We start from the raw sequence: 21,651 nt of genomic DNA on the forward strand, positions 1-21,651 counted from the left end.
AGCCAGGGAACTTCCATATGCCACAGATGTGGCCCTCAAAAGCAAAAAGAAGAAAAGAGGGAAAGAAGGAAGGAAGGAAAGAAAGAAGAAAAGAAAGGAAGGAAGCAAGCAAGCAAGCAAGATATGGAATAAATACCCATGATTCCTCCTCTTCCTGCACTGCCTTTTTCCTTCCAGCCTGCACCAATGGTTTCATGCTGGCAGGGGATGGAAGACTACAGCATGATTTACACATGATTCTTAGTGATATACAAGTACTACCTTAAAGTGGATAGTTTTGGCATTATAGACTTTTCTGGGATATCCCTGAAGGACAGTGGTAAAGGATGATCCTCAAATTGGGCAGAACTTCTATCAGTGCACCTAAATTATTTACTTTGCTTATAAGTAAATAGTTATATGTGTGAATATATACCAATTCATGGGCTCCGGCCAATGGTTTGTTTGGATGATGAATGACTTGAAAAGAATATGACTAGAAAATTAGTGACAAGAAGCTTTGGGGAAAGGTATATGGATATGCCTCTTTGAATGGGAAAAATGTAGGTATCTGTGTCCTATGTGAATGCTCACCGAAAGGTGACCTCAGCAGAGGATCATTTTAATAACCAAGTGGATAGCATGACTTGTTCTATGAATACCAATTAGCATCTTTCTCCAGTTACCCCATCACTGTCTAATGGACTCAATAACAAAGTAGATATGGTGGTAGGCTCAGGAGGATATGCATGAATTCGGTAACATGGACTTCCATGCACCAAGGCTGTCCTGCCTATGGCCACTGCTATGTCCAATCTGCCAGCAGCAGACCAAAACTGAGTCCTCAACATGGCAGCATGCCCTAAGGTATCAGCCAGCTACCTAGTAGTAGATTGATCATGTTGGATTGCTTCCATAATGGAAGAGGCAGCGTTTTGTTCTTACTGGAACAGACATTTTCTTAGACAGCAGGGCATATGATTATAGGAACATAAAGCAAAAAGTCTGGTAATAATGAGTGGTACAATTTTCATGCCCTGATTCTTGGCTATGATTTTTAAAAAAGCAGCATATACTCTACACTGATTCAATGCATATACATCATTCTGGAAAATTCCACCTCAGCCCTGTAATGTTGCCACCTTGTTGGCACTATAATTGTGTCCTCAAAATGTTGTTCCATTATTTTATTGATAATTGCTTCAAGATGGTGGCAAATATAGTAATATCAGTGAGTTCCATGAGCATGTACAATTGCCACACTTATCCTGCTGATAAGTGAGTTCCTTAATCACAAGCAATGCTATTTAGAATACTGTCATGGTAAATAAGGCGTTATGTAAGTCCATGGATGGTAGCCTTGGCAGAAAGATTGCGTGCAGGGAAGGCAAATATATTTGTTGTTATTCACATCTGCAGGAGTCAGCCATTGTTCATTTCTAATCTAGGACACATATAAATATCCATGGAGACTACAGTTATACAAATATATTTTCAGATTCTACAGTGATTGGAATCATGAAATTGGTGGCACTCAGCTGCTTCAGCTCTCTAGGCATATATATTTCTGTCTTCATCAATCAGCTCTCTGCCAGGGACAAATGTATGGTTACATTTTACTCAGATTATCCCATTGTTTAAAAGAAGGCTATGTAAATAACTTGATGTTCAGTTTCACAACTTCAGGGCATACTTTGAGCTGGGTACATAACGATGTTGGTACATTATTTTATGGAACTTGTCTCTGGGGAATATGCACCCAACCATCCTGTTCTTTATAGGGAATCTGGAAAGAATCTGGATGCTATGTAGAGAATGGAGCAAGAACTAGTAGTATTCATGTTGCCTGTGTTCACTCCAATGATTGATTTAGCAGCTGATTAAAAAAAAAACAGTATGTGAATGGGACTTTGGAATATACAAAAATCAAATGTGAAGAAAGATGATTTGTGTTTGTTCTTATTGTTTTGCCAGTGATACACATGTACCTATTACAAAAACTATTTTAACTGAATAAGGTATTTGAATTGTGTTTTCCCATTTAATATAGTTTTTAATTATAGTGGATATATTTTGCATTACCGATCCTTCTCAAGCACCAATTTGTAATATTAGCACACAAAGTATATGAATGCATAGGTCATTTCTGTATAATCTTTATACTTCTGACTCATTTATAATTGTTAATGGAATCCAGGTCAATAAAACAGTTATGGAGAGAATGAATGCTTATAGTTTTCTAAACTTGTGTACTTATGCATTGTTTTTTCTTGAAAACTGCTCACTTCTTCAGTATTGCAGCAATGAAATATTGTGTAACAAATTGAAAACATTTGTTGGAATTTGGAATGCATAGCTCACTTAACAATCTGCCTTTGCCTTGTGTTGTGATTTTCCTACATGACATAAATAATTCATAATTGTTCATCTTTTGCAAGCTTATAACTTACAGCAATTCAGGTATCACTGTCCTCATTAATGGAGGAAACAGCCACAAAGAAATTGAGAGTAAAGGATGAAACATATATATCATGGAAAAAGCAATCATAAGAAACCTGGATTGGCTATTTTAATATGAGACAAAAAATAGCCTTTAAAGGTTGTTACTAGAGGTAAAATGGGACATTTTATAATTATAAAAGGGTTAATTCATCAGCAATGTAAAACAACTATAAATAGGCATGCACTTAATAAGAAAGCACCAAAATGCATGAAGCAAAAACTGAAAGAAATGGGGAGAGAAATAAACAACTCAACAAAATTGTAGATTTCAGCACCTATCTTTCAATAATGGACAGGACAACTAGGCGGGATAACAAAGAAACAGAGAAGATTCTAAAAAGACTATAAATCAACTAGACTTAATATACATCTAAAGAACACTCCACCCAACAGTAGCAGAATATATATCCTTCTCAAGCACACAGGGAACATTTTCCTGGATAGATCATATGTTTGACAATAAAACAAATATTTTAAAGGATTTAAATATTATAAAATATATCCTCTGACCACAGTGGAATGGAAATACAAGCCAATAAAAGAAAGAAATTTGGCAATTCACACATATGTGGAAATTAAACAACACACTCATAGCTAACCAATGGTCAAAGAAGAAATTAAAAGGAAAATCAGAATATATACAGAACATGCTATCCTCAAGGATATGAGAAAATATTTGTACACATACTTCAGAAAAGAAGATATTCAAATATCAAAAAAGCACAGGAGAATATATTCACTAGCTACTAGGGAGATATTTAAAATCACGAGATACCACTGCACCAAATCAGAATCGCTAAAACTAAAATGACTATAATATTTCGTGTTGATAACTGTGTAGAACTGGAGCTCTCATACATTGTTGATTGGTATGCAAAATGGTATAGTAACTTTGAAGAACATCACAGTATCTTAAACCATTAAACATATACTTTACATATATGTACTATATGTATAACATGTTAAACATATTGACTATATGACCAAGAAATCACATTATTATTGTCCCAGGATAATTAAAGCCTAAGTCCATACAAAAAGTTACACATAAATATATATAGCAGCAATAGTTATAACACCCTCCTAAATGGAAACAGTTCAAAGGCCCATCATCTGTTAAATGCATAAACAAAAGGTGATATATCCATATTACAGAATATTGTACATTAGTCAAAAGAAAGAATATATTACCACAAGTAAAAGTATGGATGGACGTCAAAGACATTATGCTACATCAAATAAATCAAATATAAAAGGAAAGATACTGTATGAATTCATTTATATAAATTCTATAAAAGACAAAATTACAGTGGCAGAAAGTAGATCAGTGGTTGTAAGAAATAAGGATCTAGTCATGAGATCAACATCAAAGGGGCAAGAAGAAACTTTTTAGGGATATGGAAATAACTTATATTTTGATTACACTCATGGCAGCCAGTTCTCCATTTTAATAAATTATAAATTTTTAGAAAGGCATGAAGTGACTGGAAATGGACACTATCTTATTTACATTGCAATTGGAAGTGAATGTGAAACAATTTATGCATCACTCAGTCTGCAAAGTATTTTTTTTACACGTGGTAAATTTTATATATGTTTTATTTGGGATCAGGTTATGTATTTCACATGTATATGTGATTTTTAATTTAGAAACAATAATTTAAAAATACACATGTAAGCAATACTCAGCTAAGAAACCTAATATTGCCAGTATTTTTATGACCCTTTTGTACCTGGGTCTGAGGTGTACCTGGGTCCTTCATCCCATCAGAGTAAAACTGTCTGGAGTTTTGTGTAACTCATTCATTTTCCTTTCTTTATAGTCTTATCACAGCTGTGTGTATCCCTAAACTGTATGTTGTTTAAGTATATACCATTACTACTCTTTAATTATGATCATAAAAACTTTCATATGCTTAACAATGTCTCTAATCAACACCTTTAAACTTTTCCTGAAAAAACACATTGGAATAACTGTATTACAATAATCCCTATATTAAATTACATGTTACTGCCCAATATTTACTTTTTAAAACCTTAAAAGTAGACATCATCACTTGTACGTCCCACTTGTATGGTGTTTTTGCTTATTATTCTTCTGTATTTCTTTAAAATCTCCTCTAAGATTACCTCCTGAAGAATGTTCCTTAAAAGTAAGTTTTAGTTTTTGTTACCTGAAAATATCTTTATTTATCCTGATTTGTGAAAGTTAGTTTCAATGACTAGACACTTCTAACTTGACAAGGTTATTGTCTTTCATTTTGATAAAGATATTACTTCACGGCCTTCTGACTTCAATTACTGCTCTTGAGAAGTCAGTGTACTTGTCAAGTTTTGTAGTTTATAAGTATTCTCTCTGGCTATTTTTAAAATGATACTATTTTTGTATTTTGTACTTTTACTGTGATACAGATTTATTTAATTTCATTCTTCTTGTGAACTCTGGCTTTCTGGCTGTTTAGATTGGTGTTGTTGATACATTTTGGGGAATTCTCTGTCATTCTCTCTTGATGTTTCCTTGATACTCTTCCTTCCCCTTCTGATACTCTTGATTAAATATGACATAATTTACCACTCTCTTACATGTATTCTAAACTTCCTTTCATATTTTTTCTTCTTTTGGTCTCACTGTACTGAGTTTTTGATACTTTCTTCAGACTATATTTCTTTTTAATAACTTTCTCATCACATACGTTTAATTTGCTTTATAAGCCCTCTGTTGTCTTTCTAAATTAAATGAGTTCATTTTTCATTCCAAGAATATTATCGTTTCCCTTTCAAAACTATTTTAAAATTTGTGAAAGTGCTTTACTCAGCTTTCACAATGTTAGTAACTTTTCTATGTTTTAATCAGCTTTAACATCCATATTTTATGTTCTATTCACTACAACCTTACAATCTAAAGGAACTATGGATCTAATACTCCTTTCCACTATCTTTGCTAAATGTTATTCATAAATGTTTTCTTATATAGTTTTTAAGTTTTTATTTTTAATTTTTGTTATTTGGAAATTTGTGGCAGTTTGTTGTGTCAGTCCCCTAGAGAGGATGTGGACTGTGTGTTGCCAAGTGTCTTGGCATTTTAGAATACTTCAAACATTTAATTTAGGATTTTTTCATTCTGGCCACACAAATAGTGTGAATTGAAACCCCATGTTGACATGAGGATTGTGGTTACAGGAGGATTTAGTTTTCTCCTCTACCTCTCCACTCAGGGCCAAGACCAATATAAGCAAGTATTCAACTTCTTTTATCAAGATTGTCTCTCCCTCTGTCTCTGTACCTCTGTCTCTCTCTAATGCATTCCTCCACACACAACACACACACACACACACACACACACACACACACACACACACACACACACACACACACACACACACTTTCTCCTTCTATGACACTGTAGCATTTTACTACACCAGATTTACCCAAGGCTTTTTGATCTAGTGAAAGTCATAGGGTTTGTCTTTTCATTACCAAGTATGTAGGCCCTATTACAATTCCAGTTACATTCAACAAGGGCTGGAAGAAATCTCAGAGAAAACTCCAGTTTCAGTGCTGATTTACCCACCTGTATGCCTGTTTTCTCCTGGTCCCTAAGTGTTTTGATTTCATTATCAGTAATTTATTCATGCATTACATGGATATTTTTACATTTTGCCTAGCAGTTTCTCTGGTTATGTTGTTAGTTAACTATGTTCTCAGAAACTGAAATCTGCCATATGGGTTTTGTGATTTATTTCATATGTTTATGATGTATTTATCTTGATGCTGCAGTCATAGCCAATGCCAAATCCTCTACCAAATTGTAAAAATCTGCAAATATTATCTGCATGGTTCTGCATGATCTGTTACCCTCCTAGTTTACATGCTTTATCTTATATCAATCTCTCCTTCTCCCTATAAACTCCAGTCACACTCATTGTTCCTTGAATCCTTCAAGCATATTCCATCATGTTCATCCTAGGCTAAGAGCCTACATATTGCTCCCTCTTCCTGGAATGATATTCCTTCTCCAGTTGCTTGCTATACCTATGCCTCATCAAAAAACATTCTAAATAGTATGGCTTAAAACATCAATAATTTATTATTTCTCATGATTTTGTCACTTTGCTGGACTCAGTTGGATAATACTTCTACTGCATGTAGTGTTGGCTCACATCACTGAGGTAGGTGAACTTAGCTGGGAGCTTGACTCTAGCTAGATGATCCAAGATAGTTTCAATCATCTATCCATATTTTAGTAATAGTTGTCATTCAGTGCCAATCTCCCCAAATGATCCCTCTAGCAGGGTAGCTGGATTGGGGTTTAAAATTAATTATTTAATAGAATTATAATTGACATAAAATATAGTGTTAGTTTCAGGTGTAAAAAATAGCGATAAAATATTTTTAAACATTACAAAATGATCATCATAAAAAGTCCAGTTACTATCTGTCATGATATTGAGTAATAACAATATTGACTAGATGGTCTTTGCTATACATTCTTTTTTTAAATGGGGATCAAACTAACAATATTTTATTAACTTGAACATTTTGGACATGGGCTTGTTATTTGCTCTTTTTTGTTAATATAATGATTTTATTTCCACAATACATTATTTTTTTTCTACTGTACAGCATAGTGACCTGGTTACACATACATGTATACATTCTTTTTTCTCACATTATCATGCTCCATCACGAGTGACTAGACATAGTTCCCAGTGCTACACAGCAGTATCTCATTGCTTATCCATTCCAAAGGCAATAATCGTTTCAACTATTTTGCCCAACCACACCACCATCTCCTCTGGCAAGCACCAGTACTTTGTATCTATAAGTCTCTGTTTTGTCTGTTTTTAGATTCCACTTAATGAGTGAAATCATACAGTATTTGTCTTTCTCTGTCTTAGTTCACTTAGCATAATACACTCTAATTCCATCCATGCTGTTACAAATGGCAAAATTTCCTTTTATCTGAATAACTCGTATTCCATTGTATATGTGCATCTTTACCATATTTTCCTTATCTATTCATATAGCAATAGATAATTGATGGATGTAATTGATAAACTTAGGTTGCTTCCATAGCTGCGATAAACATAGAGGTACATGTATCTTTTCACAGTAGTGTTTTTCTTTGGATAAATACCCAGAACCAGAATTTCTAGATAGCACTGTACTCATCAACACTTGTTTCTTACCTTTTAGACAAGAGCTATGAGGTAAATAAATTACAATGGATTTTAAAAACACTAGAAAAGATCAATGAAACTAAGAGCTGGTTATTTGAAAAGATAAGCAAAACTTATAAACCTTTAGCCAGACTCATCAAGAAAAAAAGAAAGAGACCACAAACAAAATCATCATTGAAAGAGGATAAATTATAATAATATAAAAAATACAAGGGATTATAAAAGAATACTGTGAACAATTATATGCCAACAAATTATACATCCTAGAAGAACTTCATAAATTCCTAGAAACACACTCTTATAAGACTGAATCATTAACAAAGAGGAAGTCTGAATAGACTGTTTACAAGTAATGAAATTTAATCAGTAATCAAAAACCTCCCAACAAATGAAAAGTCCAGGAACATATGGCTTCATAGGGAAATTCTATCAGATACTTTGAAAGAGTTAACACCTATCCTTCTCAAATTATTCCAAAAACTCATTTCTCCAAACTCATTTTTCGAACACCAAAAGAGACAAGGGATGCAAGAATGGTTTAGCATCTGCAAATCAATTAACATGACATACCACATTAAAAAAATAAGAGATAAAAACCACATGATCATCTCGATAGATGTAGGAAAAAGAATTTGACAAAACTCAACATCCATTTATGATATAAACTCTCAACAAAGTTAATATAGAGGGAACATGTCTGAATATAATAAAGGCTATATATGACAAAAGCACAACAAATATCATACTCAATTGTGAAAACTGAAAGTTTTTCCTCTAAGATTAGGCACACAACAGGGATGCCCACTCTCACCACTTTCATTCAACATGGTCTTGGAAATCTTAGCCAGAACAATTAGTCAAAATAAGAAAGAAAATGCATCCAAATTGGAAAGGAAGAAGTAAAACTTTCCCTATTTGCAGATGGCACAATACTATACATAGAAAATCTCAGATTCCACCAGAAAAAAAAAAAGATAAACCAACTCTTTAAAGTTGCAGAATAAAAAAATAATATACAAAAATCTGTGGCATTTCTATACAGTATTAACAAACTATCAGAAAAAGAAATTAAGAAAAAATCCTATTTACAAATGTGTCACAAAGAATAAAATACCCAGGAATAATTTTAACCAATGATACGAAAGACCTGCACTTTGAAAACTCTAAGACATTGATGAAAGAAATTGAAGATGATAAAACTAAGTGGAAAGATACACTGTGATCATGAATTTGAAGAATCAATATTGTTAAAGGATCCATATACCCAGAGCAATCTACAGAGTCAATGCAATCCCTATCAAAATTCCAGTGGCATTTTTTCACAGAACTAGAACTAATAATCCTAAAATATGTATGGAACCACAAAAGACTCCAAATATCCAAAGCAATCTTGATAAAGAAGAACAAAACTGGAGCTATCATGCACCCTGATTTCAAATCATATTACAAAGCTATAGTAATAAAAACAGTAGGGGTCTGGCACAAAAACAGACTGATAGCTCAATGAAAAAGAATAGAGAGCCTAAAAATAAATTGACATACCTGTAGTCAATCTATGACAAAGGAGGCAAGAACATACATTGGGAGAAAGACAGTTTCGTTAATAAATGGTTTATATTGTTTTTATAGTACCTCTGAACTTGAAGAGGGTGACTGCAGAAGTGGCAAGGTCTCTCTTTAGGCCTAGGCTCTAGCATTTGCTGTATTAGTGTTTTATTACTTTTACAACAGATTACCAGAAGCTTAAGGACTTCAAGTAGCACATTTATGGAAAGAGAAGGGTATACTACAGTGAAGATTAAGAAAATTCACTGTGTATTTTTAACCTCTTGGGGTTATTGCAATTAAATCATTTAGTTTGATTCTATTTATGATTAAAAATACATGACACAACAAAATTTTCCAAAGTTAGGAATCAATAGAATTATCTGGAGAATTACTAATTTATAAAGTTAATTCTTTAAACTGTAGTTATGATCATAGAAAACTGATTTTTATTTTATATAAAAGTAAAACTTCAAGAAACATTGTGTGGGGCATTTTAATGAGTCAACATATTAAGATGAAAATACATTCTGTTTATTACTGAGCCCAGACTAAGGTTTGTGAGCAAATGCTCAATTCAGGACAACTTTATTCCATTTCATATATTATGAATGAGCCATTCTTCTTCTTTGATCTGCTATATCTTTCTTCTGTGATTGTTGTTATGAATCTGCCACCAGCAATGCATTTCTTGTTTTATCCCTTCAAAGTAGCTTTTTAAATTCCAAAGAGGAATCATGAAGACAAATTATAAAAAGATGACCAAGCGCTTCTACAGTTTTCATAGAAATAAAACTTTTACCCAACATTGTTTTTTTTGTTTTGTTTTGTTTTGTTTTTTGCTGTTGGTTTTTTGTCTTTTTGGTCTTTTTAGGGCTGCACCTGAGGCATATGGAGGCTCCCAGGCTAGGGGTCGAATTGGAGCTGTAGCCGCCGGCCTGCACCACAGCCACAGCAACACCAGATCCGAGCTGCATCTGCGACCTCCACCACAGCTCATGGCAACACTGGATCCTTAACCCACTTAATGAGTCCAGGGATCTAAGGTGCATTCTCATTGATGCTAGTCAGGTTCGTTAACTGCTGAGCCACAATGGGAATGCCAAACAACATTGATTTTTAAAATTCTAACAGGTATATTAAAATATCATTACTTCAGCTTTAAATAAGAATCACTTATTCATGTAATAATAGGGTTTTCTTTTCCTAGATTAACATCTAAAATTTAATACATTAGTTTTACTCCCTTTATTGTTATAATGAAACATAAGCAAGTATTAAATGTAAGGATATAATATGAAAAAATCATTGATTTTGTATAGAGTTAACTTAGTTGAAGTCATACAGTTTTTACCAAGGGCCTTGTATATGCACTTAAATATTGAGACTACAATAGAATTTCAAGGATTTTTGAAAGTGTAAATGGCAATTTTTTTATATCAAAATTTTCATATATAACATTCAGTGATTAGCAATTTCTACTGTGTAAAATTTAGCTTTAGTTTTTGGTTCAGAAGTTATGACAACCTGGGATTTAAGTTTCTACTCTTAAATCTACTCATAAATATCCCTACGATTTTATACTATTGAGAGTATAGTTTGCTGTAAATTGCTGGTAGTTACTTTCATTAGATTACCAAATTTCTCTTCAATACCTACTTTTAGCATTTGACAAAGTCCAACATCCATTCATGATCAAGACCCTCGCCAAAGTGGGTATAGAGGGAACATTCCTGAATATAATCAAAGCCATTTATGATAAACCCACAGCAAATATAATCCTCAATGGGGAAAAACTGAAAGCCTTCTCACTCAAAACTGGAACAAGACAGGGATGCCCACTCTCACCACTGCTCTTCAACGTAGTTTTGGAAGTCTTAGCCACAGCAATTAGAGAAACCAAAGAAATAAAAGGCATCCATATAGGAAGAGAAGAGATCAAACTGTCACTGTATGCAGATGACATGATTCTATACCTAGAAAACCCTAAGGACTCAACCCAAAAACTACTTGAGCTGATTAATCAATTCAGCAAAGTAGCAGGATATAAGATTAACATTCAGAAGTCAGTTGCATTTCTGTATACCAGCAATGAAACATTAGAAAAGGAATACAAAAATACGATACCTTTTAAAATTGTACCTCACAAAATCAAATACCTCGGAATACACCTGACCAAAGAGGTAAAGGACTTATATGCCGAGAACTATAAAACCTTAATTAAAGAAATCAAAGAAGATGTAAAGAAATGGAAAGATATTCCATGTTCCTGGATTGGAAAAATCAATATTGTGAAAATGGCCAGACTACCCAAAGCAATCTACAGATTCAATGCAATCCCTACCAAATTACCCATGACATTTTTCACAGAACTAGAACAAACAATCCAAACATTTATATGGAACCACAAAAGACCCAGCATCGCCAAAGCAATCCTGAGAAACAAAAACCAAGCAGGAGGCATAACTCTCCCAGACTTCAAGAAATACTACAAAGCCACAGTCATCAAAACAGTGTGGTACTGGTATCAAAACAGACAGACAGACCAATGGAACAGAATAGAGAACCCGGAAATAAACCCTGACACCTATGGTCAATTAAGCTTTGACAAGGGAGGCAAGAACATAAAATGGGAAAAAAACAGTCTATTCAGCAAGCATTGCTGGGAAACCTGGACAGCTGCATGCAAAGCAATGAAACGAGAACACACCCTCACACCATGCACAAAAATAAACTCCAAATGGCTGAAAGACTTAAATATACGACAGGACACCATCAAACTCCTAGAAGAAAACATAGGCAAAACACTCTCTGACATCAACATCATGAATCTTTTCTCAGGTCAGTCTCCCAAAGCAATAGAAATTAGAGCAAAAATAAACCCATGGGACCTCATCAAACTGAAAAGCTTTTGCACAGCAAAGGAAACCCAAAAGAAAACAAAAAGACAACTTTCAGAATGGGAGCAAATAGTTTCAAATGATGCAACTGACAAGGGCTTAATCTCTAGAATATATAAGCAACTTATACAACTCAACAGCAAAAAAACCAATCAATCAAGGAAAAATGGGCAAAAGACCTGAATAGACATTTCTCCAAAGAAGATACACAGATGGCCAACAAACACATGAAAAAATGCTCAACATCACTGATTATAAGAGAAATGCAAATCAAAACTACCATGAGATATCACCTCACACCAGTCAGAATGGCCATCATTCATAAATCCACAAATAACAAGTGCTGGAGGGGCTGTGGAGAAAAGGGAACCCTCCTGCACTGCTGGTGGGAATGTAAACTGGTACAGCCACTATGGAGAACAGTTTGGAGATACCTTAGAAATCTATCCATAGAACTTCCATATGACCCCGCAATCCCACTCTTGGGCATCTATCCGGACAAAGCTCTACTTAAAAGAGACACATGCACCCGCATGTTCATTGCAGCACTATTCACAATAGCCAGGACATGGAAACAATCCAAATGTCCATCGACAGAGGATTGGATTCGGAAGATGTGGTATATATACACAATGGAATACTACTCAGCCATAAAAAAGGATGACATAATGCCATTTGCAGCAACATGGATGGAACTAGAGAATCTCATCCTGAGTGAAATGAGCCAGAAAGACAAAGACAAATACCATATGATATCACTTATAACTGGAATCTAATATCCAGCACAAATGAACATCTCCTCAGAAGAGAAAATCATGGACTTGGAGAAGAGACTTGTGGTTGCCTGATGGGAGGGGGAGGGAGTGGGAGGGATCGGGAGCTTGGGCTTATCAGACACAACCTAGAATAGATTTACAAGGAGATCCCGCTGAATAGCATTGAGAACTATGTCTAGATACTCATGTTGCAACAGAAGAAATGGTGGGGGAAAAACTGTAATTGTAATGTATACATGTAAGGATAACCTGACCCCCTTGCTGTACAGTGGGAAAATAAAAGAAAAATAAAAATAAAAAAATTAAAAAAAAATACCTACTTTTATAAAAACTGTTTTACATGTTTAGAATTGCATTTTCTCAATTTTAATCATCAAATTTTCTCATTTTGCTAATCCCAGAATATCAAAGAGCAGAGTGGTTCAGGAGTTCAAATCTGACAATATTTTTTTGTGTTTAGACTGTGTTATTAGTAGGATATATCCTTTCTAGATACTTTGGAGGCCAAATTACTCCATAGTAAAGCATGCTGCATCCGCTCCATAAATGTCTGGAATAAGCAAATGAACACTTATAATTTTGCGTGTGTGCACACACACTAGTGGCATACCATCTGTATCCCATGTGAAATGATGCAAATGGAAGAAAAAGAGTGCTTTTGTCTTTCATTCTTTTCATTGCAAATAATATAGATAGAATCAAGTTAGTACAAAGAGAGCTATTAGGAGAATGATTATGAATTAAGGGGCATTTTATAAAAATCCAAGGTAATGAGCCTTTACAGTATTTGGCTTTCAAGTGATTTCTAGATTTGAGCTAGAGTCTGGTTCCAAATTAATGCATCTTTATAAAAAAAACTCAGTAGTTATCATGGAGTTTCACTGTGATGTTCTAGTAGTAATCTTTTTCAACTACACTCTACATATCTGCCTTTCTATTTCACACTACCAATTGGCCTTCTTTAGTAATTCATAATTTGTATTTCCCTACATTTTTAATTTTTTAATTTTTTTTCTTTTTACAGCTGCACCTGCTGCATATGGAAGTTCTCAGACTAGGGGTTGAATTGGAGCTGCAGCTAAAAGCCTAGGCCACAGCCACAGCCACACAGATCCAAGCCAAATCTGTGACCTATGCCACAGCTTGTGGCAATGCCAGATCCTTAACCCACTGAGCGAGGCCAGGGATTGAACCCACATCCTCATGTACACTATGTCGGATTCTTAACCCACTGAGCCACAATGGGAATGCCTTACTTTTTTTTTTTTTAATTTCGCCTCATGGTACTCCACTTTTGTTACCTCATAACTATTTACTTATTTTATTATTAACTTGCAGCTTCTGTCTGTTTTGTTGTTGTTGTTGTTGTTCAAGTTTCCAAAATAGGCTATGTGACCTTTTATAGTTGAGCCACACCACAAAATGGATTTGTCAGCTCTTGAGTTAATAGACCTTTCTTAGTCCAATTGGCTCTGGCCAGGATGGGATGAGTGTAAGGAGAACATATAAATGATGCCTGTATAGGCATCAAAGACTTTGAGTGGAGCAGCTTCCATTAGAAAAGTGTATCAGAGTGGCAGATAGCATGAGCAACACATATAATGTAGGCATGTAACCCAAGGACAAAAGCAAAGGAACAGCATGAACTTTTGAGAGTAAAATTCAAAATGAACTAAGGCATAGCAAAATGCCAAATAAAACATTTTTTCCAAGTGTTTTCATTTGCAAAACTGAGCTTTTTATGGCCTTCCTGTTCCATACAAATTATTCTTTGTTTAACCTGCAACAAAAAGTCTATAAATAAGAACACTCTAGTACTTGAGTGAAAATGCTCTTAGGTGAAGATTCAAAAGGTTCTTTTTTTAATTATGTAAATTATTTATTATGAATTGAGATATTTCTGTTACCTAAATGAAAAATGTTATAGAATAAAAATATTTATATTATTTGTTAATTTATTTTTAACCCAGAGGTGAACAATGATTTCATAAAATGTCATAACCTGAGTATGGAATTTATAGTATCCTTTCTATATCAAAATCCTCTCTTGTGTTTACGTAATGTCAACTGCCAAAGAGTTCAAACACTTGACAAACATTTCTCAACAAGCCTTAATGGATTTTAAAATTAAATTAAGGAAGAGCATGTCACATTGCACACATGCATGCTTATTCAATATTCATGTCCCTTTTTTCTCAGTGCCTTGTACTTTTCTTAACATTCTTACTCTTTTTTTTTTTTTTTTTGTACATTCACCCTTGGAATATTCCTCTAATGGATAAAAATTACATCTGGATTCTAATTTGCCCAAGGTCATAGAGCCAGCAAACTGGAAAATTTAAGACTCTTTTAATAGCACTGAAATACATATTCCGTACATTTTAGATGTATATCAGTAGAGAGTAGGGTATCATGTATCTTGTAATAGCCAATGCAATATTGTCCCATCATCCTTCAAAAGAGTTCTGCTCACATTCTAGGGAATCTTTCAAATTAAGAGGAAAAAAAGTTTCATATTTTTCATCAAGGCTTTTGTTCTTCATAAGGTTCATTAAGACAACTAGAGATGAATCTCATTATAGCTGTTATTAACACATTAATATTTTAAAATGTGTTCATCTGCTGACTTCATTGCAGCTTCATTGCAAGCTCAATTGTAAGAAACGTGCCAGCTTGTGAAATAAATATTTATCTATTTATCTGTCCATCTATTCATCCATCTATTTATACCCATTTTGGTACTTTCTCCTCATAGGAGCCTGTCAAATTAAATAGATTATTATTATATTGTCAAGAGCTGACTCTACATCCATTAAAATATAATTCATCTGGGTGCTATAGTCACATCGTTATTTTATTTTTAAAGGGATATTTTAATACTAATAGGTAATCTTTACCTTAAAATTTTATTTTCCCACATGCAAAGCCTTTGGAAGTTTAAGAGCATTTGAAAGTAAGTGAAAAACTATGTACTATACTTCTACTGTTTACACCTAAAATGATCTTAAACTGTTCTTATTAAGACCTACAACCACACTCCTCCTCACGCCCCATATATATATATGTATATCCAAAGCCCCACTTACAATAAAAAAAAAAATTGCTAGTGTTCAATATTTGGCCATCATGTTTCCTTTAGATTAAGTCTTTTTTTTTTTTTTTTTTTTTTTGCCATTTCTAGGGCCGCTTCCGCAGCATATGGAGGTTCCCAGGCTAGGGGTCGAATCGGAGCTGTAGCCGCCGGCCTATGCCAGAGCCACAGCAACGCGGGATCCGAGCCACGTCTGCACCCTACACCACAGCTCATAGCAACGCCAGATCATCAACCCACTGAGCAAGGCCAGGGATTGAACCCACAACCTCATGGTTCCTAGTTGGATTCATTTCTGCTACGCCACGATGGGAACTCCCTAGATTAAGTCTTAACAACATTTATTGCCCTTCAGAATTTCCTGGGAACTATTAAAAAAAATCTCAAGTTCAAGCTGCTTCTCAGAACAATTCAATCAAATCTATGAGGTGGGACTCATATCAGTCTTTTTTAAAGGAGGACACTAAGTGAATCTAATGTCTATTCCATGGAGACAGAATGAGGTAAGTCTCTACTATGCACTGTCCTTTCTTTGTATTCTCTGTGACATTTTCAGTGTTACCAAAGAGATATATTACTTGGATGTAACCAAAAATTCTTATCTTTTTCTTGAGCAATGGACCATTTTGGCAATCTGGTGAATCCTATAGATCCCTTCTAAAAAATAATATATTTTTATAGGCAACATTTTATTTAATGGTGAATAGACTTGAAATGGCTCTGACAATCAATGATATATCCTGTATTTGATCTATGTTATATTGCTCCTCTGTGTGGGAGAAATTTGCATTAACTTTCCTGTGCCAACTAAATGTCGAAATAGTGTCATTTGAGAATTTAGGGAATGAACACACTGCAGTGGTCAGTTGAATTAAGCTAAAAAGCAAAAGGTGTCTGTCTGAAGAAATGTCTACTCACACATAAACTCTTGCTCACTTCTTAAAGACAACCTCACAAAGCCAGAAAAATGTGGTGAGTTACATGTGGCTGGGTGGAGAAAGGGTGCTCTTTCTAGAGGAGGGAAAGATCATTTTTCAGTCATTTTCTGAAATGAGTGTGCCTCCACTGATGGGTCACATCAGAGTTATTATTTGAAGATTTTAGACAAAACAAATCAAAACTACAATCGGGTACCACCTCACACCAGTCAGAATGGCCATCACTAATAAGTCTACAAATAATAAATGCTGGACAGGGTGTGGAGAAAAGGGAACCATCCTACACTGTTGATGGGAATGTAAATTGGTACAACCACCATGGAAAACAGTATGGAAGTTCCTCAGAAAACTAAATATAGAACTAACATATGATCCAGCAATCCCACTCCTGGGCATATATCCGGACAAAACAATTCAAAAATATATGCACCCATATGTTCATGGCAGCACTATTCACAATAACCAAAACATAGAAACCACCTAAATGTCCATTAATAAATGTATAGATTAAGAAGATGTGGTATATACACACAATGGAACACTACTCAGCCATAAAAAGAATAAAATAATGCCATTTGCAGTAAAATGAATGCAACTAAAGATTCTCATACTAAGTGAACTCAGAAAAACAAATACCATGTGATACCACGTATATGTGGAATCTAAAATATGGCACAAATGAACCTATCTACAGAACAGAAACAAACTCATGGACATAGAGAACAGACTTGTGGTTGCTGAGGGAGACGGGGAGGGAGTGGGATGGACTGGGAGTTTGGGGTTAGTAGATGCAAACTATTGCATTTGGAATGGATAAGTAATGAGGTCTTGCTGTATAGCATGAGAAATTATATCCAAGCACTTATAATCACTTGTTTGTGATGGAAGATATTATGATAAGAAGAATGTGTGTATATATATATATATGTATACATGGGTCACTTGCAGAAACTGACAGAACATTGTAAATCAACAATAAAAATAAAAGTCAAAAAAGAGACACTACTATGTATAAATAAATAAACAACAAGGATATATTGTACAGCACAGGGAAATATCGCCATTGTCATAATAACTTTAAATAGAGTATAATCTATAAAAATATCGAATTACGATGTTGTAACCTGAAACTAATAAAATGCTGTAAATCAACTATACTTTTAATTCAAAAAAATTTAAAAATAAAAAAGAATAATGGAGAACTTACGTGAAAAGGAGATCTGTGAGAGTGCGGTATGTGTATTGCCATTGCGTTGGGGATTCTTAGAAAGTTTTCCCTCCCTTGACTTCCAGAGTTAAGGTGAGCAGGTGTTTGGGCTTTATCTATTTCAGAATTCCACCTCAGACAGCACACTATTCCTCCCCAATCCCTACTTCCCAAGAGCCAGTTTTCCAGCTTCCAGATGTAAGGCCACCCCTCCCTCACCCCCACCTTACCTCCCAATGAAAAAAATCTCTTTCAAAGAACTTGCAGAGTGGTGGATTCCAAGACCAGTCAATTCACTTACACTCCTTGATGCTGTAGTACACCTGTAAGCAGCTCTTTACAGGAAACTGCCCTTAGCAGGAAGCCCCTTTACTTGTCACTTTAGCAAAGCTCTATTGTAACTAGCTTTTAAACGAGGCATCCCCATGTTCTATTCATCTCCGGCCCAGGCACACCTTTCAAATCTTTTAATCACACAATACCTTGCCTAACTTGGTTCTTTCCATAGATGGAACAAGTAGAAATGAAGAGTAAGTAATTTACAAATAACCAGATCTCTTCCCTAGCTTCCCCTTCAGTAATTTCCCAAACTGTGGCCAAACCTTGTGAACAAGATAACATCTAAAGGAAGATCCAAGGAGTTAACAAGCCTACACACAGTGGGGGATGGCCAACAAATCTGACTCCCTATCTCAATGATTAACTGAGATTCTTTCCCTGTTTCCCTTTAAAAGTTTTCATGGCCCAGTAGAATCTTCTGACATGGTTTTGAGGGGATGTTGAGTCCACCATCTCCCCAGAACTGATTACAGGTACCTTTCCTTTCTATCAACATCTGTGAGTATTGATTTTGTCAGCTGCCAGCCCCAACACATTTGCTACTAATTATAACTGGGAGCACATGGGATATCCAGCAAGTAGGGAGCTCCAGAGGAACCCTTTCCATTCCCTCTCATTCTGTGTGTTTTATTATCTGAGCTGTCCCTGGATTGGATGCCTTCACCTTTGGCATGTGGCAGGAAGGTGGCTAGGGGCTGTGCCATGGATGAAGGGCCAGTGAACATTGCCAAGGAGGTGTGAGCGCATCCAGGGGCATTTAGAAATCCTATCTACAGGCACGCCTAAGAGAAAAGCTAGGTCCAAACATCTGAAAGGAGTTAGTGGCCTACCACCAGTTCAGTGCTTCTTAAAGTACTGTCCTTGAGAAGCTGCCCACGAGTTTGGATGATAGTTTCAGTTCCTGTTTTGGCTCCTGGTGTTCTAAATGCCAGTTCAGATTAGGAATTTTGAAAACCCGACCTTGAAGAGCTTAAGCAAGTGTTGCTTGGGGAATGATTCCTTAAAAAAGCTGCCAAAGCCATCCCCCCTCCCCACTCCCATTCCCCCAAACCAGCCAACCTTGGAGCTGGCCTGCTAGCCCTGCGTTACTCTCTCTGCCTGAAGATTTCCTGGGAGCAGAGGTCAAGAGGACCCGGAAGAGGATAGATAAAGTAACAAAATAAAAGTTCAAGTACCTCCTAGCCACTGCCGTGCTGGAGACAGTGGAATCAGGGCCCATGCCGCCGCGGACCCAAGCAAGCCGCCTCTGTCCTCCCCAGCCACTCCCAGGGCCCAGCCGCAGCTGCGGGGAAGCCGCAGCGCTTCATTTATATAGTGCGGCGCCACCTGGCGGAAGCGCATGGGGAGGCCACGCCTGGAATCTCCGGCCTCAGGACATTTAACCCGACCTGAAGCAGAGAACCTACTCTAACTGTCCAAAACCCATCGTGTCCCCTACAACAACATGCCTGCTGGGGTGATCGCCCTGGAGAAGCCAAACTGGGCCAAACCGGGATTGAAGGCAGGGAAATTACCACAACCCAGCCCTGGCGAGGAGCTGACCCTTGGCTGACCCTCAGGTCGCTCTCCAACCTCCCCAGCTTCCAGAAAGCCTTTGGAGAGTGCCCAGGGATCAGAGCTCAGGAGACTTGGCCTGGGAAATGTTTGCTAAGGGGACTTGGAGTAACAGGCCTAGGTGTACAGCAGATGCCTGCCTGGGTGGGAGAGTGCATCAGGACACAGGTGATCCCTGGAGCAACCTAAGGAAATTTTCCTGGGGACCCGAGAGGAGTCATTGTGCCAAAGTGTCAGACTTGCTTCCTGAGGGGGGGGCGGGTGGAGAAAGAAGGAAGAATAATATTTTAAAACGCATGAAATAAAATACATGGCATTGCAACGGAAAACTATTGACATAATTATCAAAATATTGAAAATTGTGATATAGTAATACATGTATACGTGGCAATAAACTTGGTTAAAAACATAACAGTGAATCTACTATCACAACTTTTTAAAAAGATGAACCTCAATGGCATTTATCTGCAACACCTATAGTGAATTAGAGCAATATCCATCTTTCTGTTGCTGAGGCAATCACAGTCCTAGTAATGTTAGACTGTGGTCAACTATTAGAAGAAAATGTTGAATTTCAGTGACATTGCAGGGTAAAGGAGATGTAATTTGTTCTCACCACCAAAGTTTATAAACATTCTGAATTTTATAAGAGGCCTGTGAACCCTAAATAATAACCCTTGGTGAAAGGTGTTTTGTTTTGATAAACTGCAAATATGTCTCTATAACAGATATCACAAATAACATCTTAACACAAAAACTGACATATAATTTTTAATCTAATTTAAGGTAGAGGACCTTACAACAATGAGATATAGAAAATTATTTTTCAGTGGCAAAACTGCTTAAATTATGAAACATTATCCAGAGCAAACAGATATAGGGATAAATTTTTCTTGGTTGTCCTTAAGGTAGCAATCAGGTGACATGATGACATAAAGAAATTAAGATTTGAATTAGAAGTCAATTAGAGATAGAAAGGAAATTGACAAGGCACTGAAAATAAACTTTTCCTGGTTTAAAAATTTTATTCAGGGTTGGGCCAAGTCAAAATGTTTTTTTATGGCAATTACGGCCTGGCCTGTGAACATAGAATGGAGCTAAGGTACAACTACAAGGGCAAGTTCAGGGAAAACATCCTACATTCATATTCACTCTTCTATATCAGAGGTTAGGAAAAGAGAAAGATAGGTGATAAGAAGAGAAACTTAAGTGTGGTAATACTTACATTAAACAATCAACTTTATTTACTTTCATTTACTTTTTACTCTAAACTACTCTTTAGATTACCTTTTGAACAGAACTAAGAAGTGGTAAGTGTAAAACTTTTGTTGCATGCTTCAAATAGCAGCTCCCTCTTAAACACTGTTTAATGCCCTCAGCAGCTATTCTCTGTCCTTCAATGACTTGAGGGCCAGGAGCAAAGATTCACATGCCTGGCCTTAATATTTCAAAGATATATTAACAGGTCTTTTAATTATTCACAGATTTATTAAGATGTAACAGAATCTAGAGGGTAGTACACTAGGAACAGTCATTGCTATTTTCTAAATCTACTTTTATTTGAGTCATTTAGAGGTAAATTATCAAGTTAATGATGTGTTTCTGTGCAAAAATGCATGAATGACCTGTGTTTAAGCAGA

The 21,651-nt window shown here is 35.8% G+C and overlaps 1 long non-coding RNA gene across 2 annotated transcripts in view; it reads right to left on the reverse strand.

Moving 5' to 3' along the window:
- LOC102165678 (uncharacterized) overlaps positions 1–19,741 on the reverse strand; it is a 95,556-nt gene extending 75,815 nt beyond the window's left edge. For both annotated transcript variants that reach the window (XR_002340729.2, XR_309283.4), the window contains exon 1: positions 19,633–19,741. This is a non-coding gene — a long non-coding RNA (uncharacterized LOC102165678). The remainder of the gene's footprint in view (positions 1–19,632) is intronic.
- Between the last annotated feature and the right edge of the window lie 1,910 nt (positions 19,742–21,651).

Source organism: Sus scrofa, chromosome X (assembly GCF_054392235.1).
Source record: "Sus scrofa isolate SSC_HxYL_T2T_F1_AM1 chromosome X, Sscrofa_HxYL_maternal_Yorkshire_Landrace_v2.0, whole genome shotgun sequence".
Classification (NCBI taxonomy): domain Eukaryota; kingdom Metazoa; phylum Chordata; class Mammalia; order Artiodactyla; family Suidae; genus Sus; species Sus scrofa.